Genomic DNA, 12,588 nt, shown 5'->3' with positions numbered 1-12,588 from the left:
TTTCTGTGACTAGAACCAGAACCTAAATGCGTTTAGTGAGTTATTGAAAGTCATGACAACGTATTACTTGATATTTAATATTTAAGGTAATCTTTGAGAGCAATTAGAACAATGTCATGGTAGCTAATGGCATTTTAGACGAATACATGATACAACGAAGAAACATTGTTTGCGTGTTAAGTCTTTATATGATTAGATAAAGCGTTTCAGTCAATAATACAATTTATAGTTTTAAAAAGATGGTGTTTTAAAACGCTCTTAAAAACAAATATCAACGATCTCAAAAAAGCAATTGGTATTATGATTATCTTATAAACTATCACCTACATATTTTGAATTATTTGTTCCAAGCAACTGGGGCACTCTGCCTAAGCTGTACATCTATGCCTAGTAGTTTCCCATGTGTTACCTCTACAACATGTTCAACTGGGCAAGTAAGTATTGTAATCAGTTTTACACTCCTTAATTCAATAAAACATATAACAATATCATTGCAATGTGCATTACACTGCTAAAAACGTGAAGTTGTGTCTTAGGGTTTACCATAATATGCAAAACTTACGTGATGCGATCAATTTTTGCGTCCAGGAATGCTATGCTAAGTACTTGTTGAACCCGAACGGAATGGTTAATTACGAATTCGGTTTTCAGGACAGTAAGGTGTGTATTACATTTGATTTAAAAATGCAGTAAACACCCGTAGTGTGTGTACATATTTTAATAATTGATAATTATATATCTAAAAGGAGCACACAGTTCTTACATGAGCAGGTAATGGAACAATGTCCATTGGCAAACTGTATCGATTGATTTTGCCTTAGCCTTTCAAAACTTTATTATTCAACAAAGCATAATGATGTTTTTAGTAAGTGTTAATCTTTCTGCTATGAAATTTCTTTCTATGTTTAGTCCATTGAACTTAGACCAATAGTTTTCTGGACAGGTGCATTGCTGTTACTCCAATTGTAATAACTATTGCACGATTGTTGTCGTATTAAATTTATTGTATTACGTTGTGTAGGATATTGGTAATGTGCCTTACTAAAAGTCAGGTCGACTTTTCTCCTGAAAAGGTTCATGCAAGTAATAAAGCTCTCCACGTTTATACTATGTTACAGACTTGCCCCGGTCATTCAGGTATCCATGCGTTACTTGGCAAGCGTGCGACTGGCGATGTCGAATTATGTTACAAATGTTGCCAAGGAGATATGTGTAATCAAGGGCCAATTTGTACAGGTTTGTGTCAACATTGATAAACATGTATTCTTTGCAATCTTCTGCCAATCGCTAGCAAGCATCCATACTTCTAATCATATATATGTTATATATAAATGTATAGTTATGTAAATTACCTTCGCACTAGTAAATAGGGGACGTTCGTCGATTGTGGGGCTGAGTAACCCTAAAAATTCAAACAATTTAAACCGTATTTGATGCGGCACTACTAAACAGAAAAACAATTATGCGAGGGTGGCATAAACGTCACATCGTGTGTACTAGGAGATATATAAATGCGGTAATCAATGTGAATGATTCACACACTATTAATTTTTATGTAGTAATATGTTCGGTATTGTTAAATAATAGTGATGCTAAATATCATGGATTGTATCATGATCTCAATAACGTCTGTCAAGAGCTTAAAATTGAAGATTTTCGTAACTAATAGTTTACATTACTCTGACTAGTATATAATATGGGTAAATGTTTAATTTTCAGGCTCATCAACATCTGTCCAGCCAATGGTGGTTCCGACAACTGTGACCGGTAAGAAAATTTAGATCTTTGAGTAGTGAGACGTTTCTGTTCCGCGATGTCAATGTGAAATGAAATCCAACTGCGACAAAGTTCACAGATATAAACAAACAGAGGTCGCATCTTTGCTTTGTCGAACACATATAACCACAAACGCATTTTCAAAACAAATATAGGCGATACTCGCATGCGATGCTAACTATTCAGACCCATTGCAGGAAAACTTACACTGTACAATCTATACAACGATGAATTTTTAGTTTGAATGTTGATTACCAATTAAGCCAGTACCGTTTATTGTTTTCTCGGAAGTACGGAATAGTTCACCTCCTATTGCGTATTTTTACGTATTAATGTAAGGCGGCTTTCAGGGCGTATCATTTATGTTTCAGTTAGTACGATCACTTAGTCAACAACAGCTCAAACAACCCTTACGACCTCAGGTTTGTCAACCTATTTTGTTTTTGCATTTAATTATCTTTAAAGGAAGCTTAAAGGAACTAACGATGTCTTTCGTAGGTAAAAAGGTCAAACAAGGGCAGTGACGTCACACATCTGGAAATAGAAATTCTTTGATAAGATAAAGTATCATGACATTAATGGTAACAAAATGTCCCCGCATTGAACTCACGGTAGCGGATTTTGCACATCCTCTTGTAATGCAAAACGTGTAACAATTTAATGCATTATGGTAGATATATTTTCTTGTGTTGAGCTAAAGAAGCTTTAAGATTGCTCTTATAAAAAATAACTTGGCATGCACGCTTTTAGATGACCCTTTGATGTTACAATGCTTTAAGGTTATGTAGCTGGATGAAATGTTATCAATGAAGTCAATGAATTATATTTTATTTGTTGCGGAAATAATTGTTATCGGAACATATAAACCCTTTACAAAAATGCATACGAAGTGCTCAAAGTGAGCTAGCGTAGTCCAAGTATGTTTCAGCGTCCGTCATCGTGCATATTAACCGTATTCCATGCGATGTGAATTGATGTACTAGAATTCAACACGTGCATATCATTTAAAATAACATTTGGAAAGAATTTTTATATCAACAATGTCTATTCGAGATTACATTTGTTATAGGTGTGATACAAATAACTAGCTCTCCGGTATACTATTGGTAAATTTATCGTATTTATCAGATACCCGCCATGTCAGATATGATTAATACCTTGTTGACATTATGGAATCCATATTTTATCGGATAAAATCGTAATACAATTCGGTAAACATGTCTTTATCATATTCAGACCAATTTCAAAAGTTGTCAAGTGCGGTCGTAAACAAGTGCACCGGTTTACATCTTATACATTTATGAAGCCACAATTGGGACGGTAACATTTACCATATCTCGACTAAGTTCAATAGAGTTCAATAAAGGCTCAGGTGCAGTTAACTTAAAGGTCACGCAATCTAATACGTGACGATTGTCGTACTATATACGCGCTTTTGAGCATACAAGGTTTTCTTTTCCCACATTTGGCAAACGAGTGATTTCTGGTTTAATTTTTACATCAATACATTTTGCTCTAGTGATATCAGTTCACCGACCGATTTAACCATATTAATCCCGCCCACATTTTAGATTAGCATGCCTCTATATATTGTTCAATAAGTGTTTAATTACGTCAAACAAACTAAAACTTACTTTTTATACATGTAACCAAATGTAAAATCACGTGAATCTTGGTAAGAAATGTTAAACAAACTGTAAATAGACGGATGACGTAAAAAATATTGGCGACATCAGAAAAATACAAGAACAAACTAATAACACAACGTATTTTATAAATTAAACATCAGTTTTCAACAAACATTTTAATGAATCGATTTCGTTTATATCCATCTTAACTTTCCACAAAATCTGCATGTTTAAGCAATAAAACATAGTGAGTGACACGTTATGGTCATTAACCCATTTATGCCTAGAGTCTAGACCCAGGGTCTGCGCTGTTTGCTTAAAGGAATTTCTGTAAGAAATATTCTAAATATAGAATTTAATATACTAGACATCCCTAATTTTGGAAATAAATTGATCCAATTTAGTAGGATGGGAGAGTCGACTAGGCATAAATGGGTTAACGGTCGGTGAATACATGGCGGCCCGAGCACAACGACGCAAACCGCTTCTGCCTAAGTCGGAATTTACTAAATATGAGTCGCGTTCTGAGAAAACTGGGCTTAATGCATGTGCGTAAAGTGTCATCCCAGATTAGCCTGTGCAGTCCGCACAGGCTAATCAGGGACGACACTTTCCGCCTAAACTTGATTTTTGGTAAGGAGGGACATCCTTGAACTAAAAATACCATAAAAGCGGAAAGTGTCGTCCCTGATTAGTCTGTGCGGACTGCACAGGCTAATCTGGGACGACACTTTACGCACATGCATTAAGCCCAGTTTTCATATATTCTTACTTGCGTGCAATATAACCAATAGTTTGATAAGACGCTAAAACGTTTAATTGTGGAATGTGTGTTTATAGCGAATTACGAAAATGGTTGTGATTACTTCAGCTTCGAAGAGTAGATTCTTTAAAACAAGTTGTTAATAATCTATGTTAAGTTCATGCTCTATATGGCCACTTAGGTGCAAATGAGCATTGATTTCATCGAATCAAAATTTAGGTTATTAATCAATTAAACATTTTATTAAAAAACGCATTTAAAATGATAATATATTATGACAATAAAAGGGTCAATTCTGTCGGACTTATAATTTACAGAGTATTTGCAACAAAGCACGTACAATGTTGAAAACAGAATTGCGTACAATACACATTTTGTCATCTACGATCCTTGAAGCCCCAACCCTTACCCGATCCTTGAAGCCAATTGAAGGGTTAAACATAAAATAAAATATAACTACGGCATTGGCAGTGAAAGCGTTTTCTACATAGTATCTTAAACAAATATATAAAACGTATCGATGACGTCTCTAATATCAATAATAACGTGTTAATGAACCATTTACTTTAAATAATTTTATATCGTTCCTTAAAGCCTCACACCTTGAAATGAAATACATGGAAAATCAAATTTAAGTATAAATAGGAAAAATATTTTACCTATTCCAATAAGAATATATCTGGTGGTTACAAGGTAGAAATCCGTCTTTTTGCGCTTTAAAACTTAAAAATAATCGTGTTTGTCAAAAAGGATGTATACGTTTAGAAATCCCAACTTTCGGTTTTAAAAGCGGTACCGTTTGAAAAATAATAAATTACTTGATAACTAGGCTATAGATTTAATTTTATCTATGTCAATTAGAATATAGCTGGAGGTTATAATGTAGAAATTCGTCTTTTTGCGCTTTAAAACTTAAAAATAATCACGTTTGTCGAAATGGACATGAACGTAATGCAATCCTACTTTCGGTTTTAAAATATAAAAAAAAATACTTACTCACTAGGCTATAAATTTAATGACAATTTTGCACATTTTCAAATTTCATCTATATGTATTGATTTACATGTATTTCATTTCAATGTGTTGCTTTAAATGGACTTGACGGACTTCATACGAATATGTAGTCTAATTTCAACTTTAACGTTAGTGGTTTAAGTTAGTTTCGTTTCTGTGTTATGTAACACATAATTTGCAAGTATTTCAGTCGGGCGGGTGTTGCAGGGGTTGTAGTATTCTATAATTTAAATGTCTTTCTGTGGTCTCGGAGCTTTTGCGGATATCGTCAAATATTTCTTAAGATGTAGCTCTTGATGCAGATTGACATATAGATATTTGACTTTAATGTGTAGAAAAATAAATGTTAGTATAATGAGTATGCCTAAGATATGGTCTTTTGCTTGTTCTGTAAATATAGATCTGAGCTACAAATATTTCAAGATTGTGTTATTTTAAGGTGGGGATATCTGTCTATCTTGCACTGATTCCCCTTTGACACGAGAATGTCTCTATACTGTGAACTGCGAATCACATGAGGTAATGTTTTTTAAAGACGTCTATCGTTTTGTTACCCCACTAATTTCGACTGATCATTAATGCCCAATCACCATGTTTTATTATTATTACAAATATCTAATACATTACAACATGTTACATGGACTGCATATGTTTGTCATGCGTTTAGAAAAATTAAGGTCGATTATGATGCCCTGTGTGTTAGAGCATATTATTTGTTTTAAAATAACAACACATTCTTTCTTTACAGTTCTTTATTGTTGATTTACGTAAGTCAATTAAAAACCACCCAACCATACACTTGAATTTGAAATTGAAAACTTATTTGAATTGCTTATATTGAACCTTATAAAATGGAATATTATGATGCCCTGTGTGTAAGAGCCCAGTTTTTGTTTTAAAATAACAACACATTCTTTCTTTACAGTTTTTTCTTGTTGCTTTACGTAAGTCAATTAAAAACCATCCAACCATACACTTGAATTTGAAATTAAAAACTAATTGAAATAGCTTATATTAAGCCTTATATAATGGAATATTAATTGCGTATTGCATTATTGTGTTTTAAAACTTCAGAGTTGTTATGCTGACGCATTCGAGAATCCAAATGGGGACATCGTTTTCAATATGAGGTGTCGGGATAGAAAAGTAAGTAAAGAGTACATCAATTATTAGTTTAAATGTGTGTTACATAGATTAACGTTTTTTAATGATAATTGTTGTATGAATACATTTGTGATTGCATACTTGCGGCTGTTAATATAAAGTATGTCCTGGGAACGTCAGGGGATTTTCAGTTCCTTTATATTTAATTATAACTAATAGTATGCAGTTCAAGTGTTATATCGTCCCATTGGTGCAAACATGTACTTGGTGCCTTCTAATTTTAATGTCACATGGTACATTTTTGCACCCAGGGGGTGCTAAATTCTAAATGCTTTGTATTATATAACATGTACTTAAACGTGGTTAATAATATGTTGTATAATGTTAAAACACAAATATTATGCATTAAATATAAGAACGTTTGATGAAGTATTGTAGTAGATATGTTCTATTCACGTTTTCATAAGCTATGTGGCTCTTTCGGCAAACGTGAGGCTGTGAACCGATCCAACGGTAACACGTTGCTATGCGCCCAGTGTTGTCAAGGAAACCTTTGTAACGCTGCCCTCTGTGGACAAACTGGTATTCATATCACCTCAATGTATTGTGTCAATGACATTTTGTATTAACTGCTTATTATTTAATTTATGAAATGCACTCAATTTTCTTGGTTGTTACTATTGAATGAATGAATACCAGCTGCATTGTTTAACATTGTTTTGATTTTCAGAATAATACACACTGCTATCATTGTTAATTTGACTTTATATGTTTTATAAATAACGCATGTACCGGAATTTGCAATTTGCTGTTTATCCTGATATCAAACTACATATTATACCACCTCCATCAAAGGACTGCCCTCTGTTGGACCCGTGTGTTTCAAGTGTGATCAGGCCAGCACGCCGAGCTCGTGTAACACGAAAGCGCTCTGTGGACGGGATGATGTATGACTCATTTAATATTGCTTCGTTGTTATCATTGGTGTTTGTCACAAAAAAGTTTGTTTGAAAATAAATGTTCGCATTAATTAACGCATATGTATAGAACACCAAATGATGTTATGGTCATAATGGGTAATCGTATTTTATCAAGGATTAAACTCGTTATTCGCCTTATATATCAGCATTCTGTGTCCATTTAACACTTGGCCAGATTCCGATATTGGCTTTCAACAAGAAGACATATGTATACAATATGTTTTAGTGGACTTCGCAAATAAAAATATCTTTAGTTATTGTTTGTGATCTTTAATCATTCACTTAATGTGTTATTGATTATCTTTTTCTATATTAACATAATAATATATCGACATGCATACTACATTAATATTTCCATTATATATTTAAACACAATAATTGTGCATTGTACTTTATTCAGGTATGCCACCTTGAGAAAACCCTTAGTTCGCTAACCCACGCAACGCTATACAAATCAGGATGTTTGCACAAAACCGTGAGTATTAAAATAAATATGTATATGCGGCAGATATATACGGTAATTTATATGATGACTCTGTTCGATTTAATACATATACATTAGTTTTATGTTTTATCTAAGCTTTGTTCTATTTAACAAATAGATACAATATTTATACAACGTCCACATCCCATGGGATTTATTGATACTTAAATGAAGCTTTGTTACCAAAACTGAATTAAAAATTTAATGGTTTATTTTGCGAAAAAAGTGGGAGTTTATTTGTTTCGTTATGTTTTAATCCGAAGTATTTGCAGTTTTCACTATATTAATAACTTGATCTCGTTTCGATTCCTTCAAGCATTGTAAAAGACACGCTCAAAGTCTAACCTTAATTGGAAGGAAGAGACATGACAACACAGTTATTACAGGTAAGATTTGCAACTCCAACATTATGAAAACATACAGCGCATCTTTGGACTATTAAAACTACAATTTGTTACTGAGCAAATCGTTGAAACACCAATTTAAAGTTTCACAACGGAGCTTTGACATACAGGCATAGTTTTTAAAAAGAAATATGAACATACTCAGGAAAGCGTTTACATTCCGAATCATTTTTCAAATCATACAGGTCGCGGAAAACGTTAAAAATACAACCCTTAAGTAGTTTACATGTTTATATTAATCACTTACCATTATTACTCTAAGTTTTCGGACACTTGCAAATAATATATGTTGTTCGTTTCTAAAAAAAATAGATACAACAAATATTCAACCAATACAGGTGCCCAAACATTAAGAGACAAAAACAAAGGGGTTCGAATATATAGAATAGGTTAACATTAATGAACGGATAAGGCTATGCATTCTGGATAGCACCCAGTGCTTAAAGAATTAAATAACTTCCTTGTTTAATATCCCGCTGTATAGTATACATTTTTTATAAATGCTTTTCTCTAAGCTGTTTGGTGAAACAATTGTTATTTCCGGCATGAACAATTGGCTACACAATGAGGCAAAGGTATTTGCATGCTGGGAAATTTGTCGTCTGCTAAAATGTCGTCTGCTGAATTTCTAAAATTAGAATTTTCTTCGATTTTTTTTCAAAAAATACTATCAGAATAGCAAACAGTGTGGATCCTGATGAGACACCACGTTCTGTGGCGTCTCATCTGGATCCAAACTGTTTGCAAAGGCCTTCAGAATTCGGTTCCAGCACTGAAAGAGTAACATCATTCGTCTGCCAGGTTGTATGACCTTAACCCGGTTATAAAAACGCCTGATTGAATTGTCACTAGAAAAACGGAACAATGAAGAATTATGGTAAAGTAGCGTTTTGAATACATTGTCCGAACATTTAGAGTCACGAACAATTACTACTTTGGGTCAAAAAGGTCCAAAATTTTATTAGGTTAGAAAACTTCGTGGAATTCGTGGAATTCAGACCACAAGAGCCGAGTGGAACGGGCCAAAGATGGCGACAACCCAGCTAGTCTGCTCTATGCATTTTACGTTAGAGTCGTTCTCTTCGTTAACAAGGACGAAGTGGTTGCTGGGTTTGCCGTGTAAGCCAGCCCTGGACCCAGATGCAGTACCGACGATGTTTGGAATTAATGTTTGAACAAGTAACCTTGTTTCAGAGGTGCAAAGGCCTACTGCAAGGAAAAGAGAAGTCCAGAGGGTAAATGCTATTACGGTTTCACTTGTTGATAATGTTGTTTTTGTTCTTTTTTAATAGAAATTAATAATTTATTTTTTTATAGCTGTTGCTAAATTAAAATTGTATAAAAGTTAATCGATAAAGTGGTTAAATTATTTGTTATGCTTATTTTGAAATATTGTTTAGGGTAGTCATGGTAGTAATTGCATTAATGCCAATAATAATGGAACATAAATCGCAGAATTTATTGTAGTTTACTAGTTCAACAGTCCATGTTTTGCACGATGTCATATAAATATGTGTCGTATAACAAAACAATTATTATGTAGGGCTTTAGCCAAATTGTCCTTGTTTTTAAAAGTGTAGATGTTATAAGTTAAAAATAGTTCATGCTGCCATACAAAATTGTTAAGAGATCCAAATATTCATATTTTAGATCCTGAATGAGCATACAGAGGCTAAGCAGCAGATGGTGCCATCGCAAGTGGGCAAGAGTAATCTAGAGCCATCTGAGCTGGAAGTGCAACGGACCCAGATTGCCTCTGAATCAGTCCAGACTCTGGTAGAAATTTGATAATCTTCATTTATTCATTCTTTATTTTATTATCATATATATTATTATATATATATTTTTTTTGTTATGCGGTGCTCACAGGAGCTTATAATTTTGCTTTGCTTCGGTTGCAACTAAGAACACAAAATTTGCCGGGTCTATTTTTAAATGTTGTGCAGGTATATAAATGAAACTATATACATTGAAAACTTATTATGTTTACAATGTATAATATCCCCGAAATTTTTGTTGTGGTATAATAAATGTATGTTTGTCTCGAATATATTATTTTGTGAAGCCACACGTTTTCTATCAGTATCATGTATGATTAATGTTTTGCTACATATGTAATAATGTATATATATATATATATATATATATATATATATATATATATATATATATATATAGATATATATATATATATATATATATATATATATATATATATATATATATATATATATATATATATATATATATATATATATATATATATACATATATATATAACACTTAACACATTTGTGTTGCCCAAAATGATTGGATAAAATTTGGCTGAATCTCTTACAAATTTGGTTACAAAAATCAAGTTGGCTAAAATGTTGGCTACTTATAACTTCAATCCATAGTGGCCTCTAGCTGTTATTTGCCTAGACAAAAAAGACTATTTATTGTTACACATTATAATTATATAATACGATACCTTTTCACATTAATGTTTTTTCCTAATCGAAATCCAAATTACCCTTACAGATTGAGCGCACTGAACCAGCTATTCAACCAGAACTGCAAGATGAAGTGGTGGACCTAAACAACAACAGCGGCAGCTTTGATGAGGATACGCCTGTCGTTGAACCGCAGGTACGTGCTGTTATTTAATTATTAGTATGTATTTGTTTGCTTTTATAAGCATCTTACTGATTGTAAATGTCCTGCCACAATTGGTTATAGAAAAGTAAATCAAGCGAAACGAAAGAAAACACTAATATGTATATGGCTGTTATAAGTGTGTATGCAAGATCTTTACAAATGTTTGGTGAACAAAAAGTCACTTCTTAAAACTTTATATTTATACAGTGCAGTATAAAGTAGGAGAACATTTCAGAAGAACATGTGTCCAAAAAATTCAATGAATCAAACTATTTAATTTGGAAATTACACTCTACTGTACTGTGTACAGACAGTCATTGCATCATGTATCATGCATGTACTACATTGTGATACTATATTTAGATAAACAGACCACGCCGATCATTATTGCTCTAAATGGTAACACGGATAATTATTGCTCTAAATGGTAACATGGATCATTATTGCTCTTAATGGTAACATGTCGCTATTAACTTATATTTAGGATTCACATCTTATTCATCAAATACGCTCCGATTGTTCTGAAACACGAATGTAATGGTTGATTTTGTGAAATGCATATTTTCTCTAGCTAGATTTAATGAAATGCAACACCACCCTGTTCTATAATTTGGTGTTGTTTTTTTCAACATATTGTGATTAAAATATTACAGATTGATATATATATTTAAATCTCACTTTAATTGTGAATAAGAATTGCAGCGGCATGAAGAAACACTTTTTATGTAGAACGTATAGTTTTCATACAGGTAACAGCCCCGCAAAAGAAGCAGACGTCAGCAAAGGGTTGCCAAACTAATATTAAAATACGTTAAAGGCATGCATCAAAAGGTAAGGAAATATCAGAAACTAAAAATATGAAGTTGATAAGCATACATTTGAAAATATATTAACTTGGAGTGATATTATACTGTTGTTTTCATATAAGTTAGAACCCTACTTTCAAGGAAATTGTATAAGATCCAGCTTCTTTTTGTACACAAACTCTTGGCAAGCATGCAGTAAAGATGGCTTCGGTTGGGGTCCAGTGCCAGACCACAAACATTTGCATATCAGTCGGTGTCCAGTGCAAGTTACTGTCTTCGGATCAGAGCATTATACTTACGTCAACACCAAGGAAGGCACCGCCCACTACCTACAGCAACCCAATTGATACTTCCTTCCAGTCTGTTTTTTTTAGCCGGTTATGGATGATGTAACTGCTGACCCTGACTTCCACTTAAACTAGACGTGCAGCACAGAAGCAGATCAAGAACAAGTAACAAAGTAATTCACATGCTAAGTGGTGTTCACCTTATAAACTAAAATTGAAACAAGGGACAAAGTAACAAAACCAGTCTGACAAAGGGAGACAACTCAAACTGAACAGATTGTTTATAATTAACCCCCTTTGTTTCAAAATGAATATATTTTTAGTCGTGGCGACCTTGACCTTGGAGATATTGACGTAATTCTTTCGTGCTACACACCGTCCCATGATGGATAACAAATGTGCAAAATGATTTGAAAATCTCACATTCGCCAATCTAATAATAATCAGTTTTGTCCGTCGGAAAAATTGGTTAAAAAGCAGTCTCCAGTAGTTTAAATAATAAAACTTCTTATAATGTGTTTATTTATTTTTTAAATTTGCTTACACATTTAGAGAACAAATTTGAATTCTAAATTGATATTATTTAATGATTTATACAGAAATGTACATGGGTATTTTAGTAACATGTTAAATTTTATGAGTTTTTACATATAATTCTTTGCAATAGATTTTGAGCAAAATGCTGTTTTATTTCAGAACTGA

The 12,588-nt window shown here is 33.0% G+C and overlaps 1 long non-coding RNA gene across 1 annotated transcript; it reads left to right on the top strand.

Annotated features, from left to right (window-relative positions):
* The first annotated feature begins 343 nt into the window (after positions 1-343).
* LOC127864219 (uncharacterized) lies at positions 344-6,333 on the top strand. Its single transcript, XR_008041586.1, has 6 exons — positions 344-434; positions 1,119-1,236; positions 1,720-1,767; positions 2,148-2,198; positions 5,621-5,700; positions 6,256-6,333. It is a non-coding gene; the product is annotated as an uncharacterized LOC127864219 (long non-coding RNA).
* The last annotated feature ends 6,255 nt before the right edge of the window (positions 6,334-12,588 follow it).

The sequence above is a fragment of the Dreissena polymorpha genome, chromosome 1, assembly GCF_020536995.1.
Source record: "Dreissena polymorpha isolate Duluth1 chromosome 1, UMN_Dpol_1.0, whole genome shotgun sequence".
NCBI classification, from domain to species: domain Eukaryota; kingdom Metazoa; phylum Mollusca; class Bivalvia; order Myida; family Dreissenidae; genus Dreissena; species Dreissena polymorpha.
This window is presented reverse-complemented; position numbering and strand designations above follow the sequence as displayed.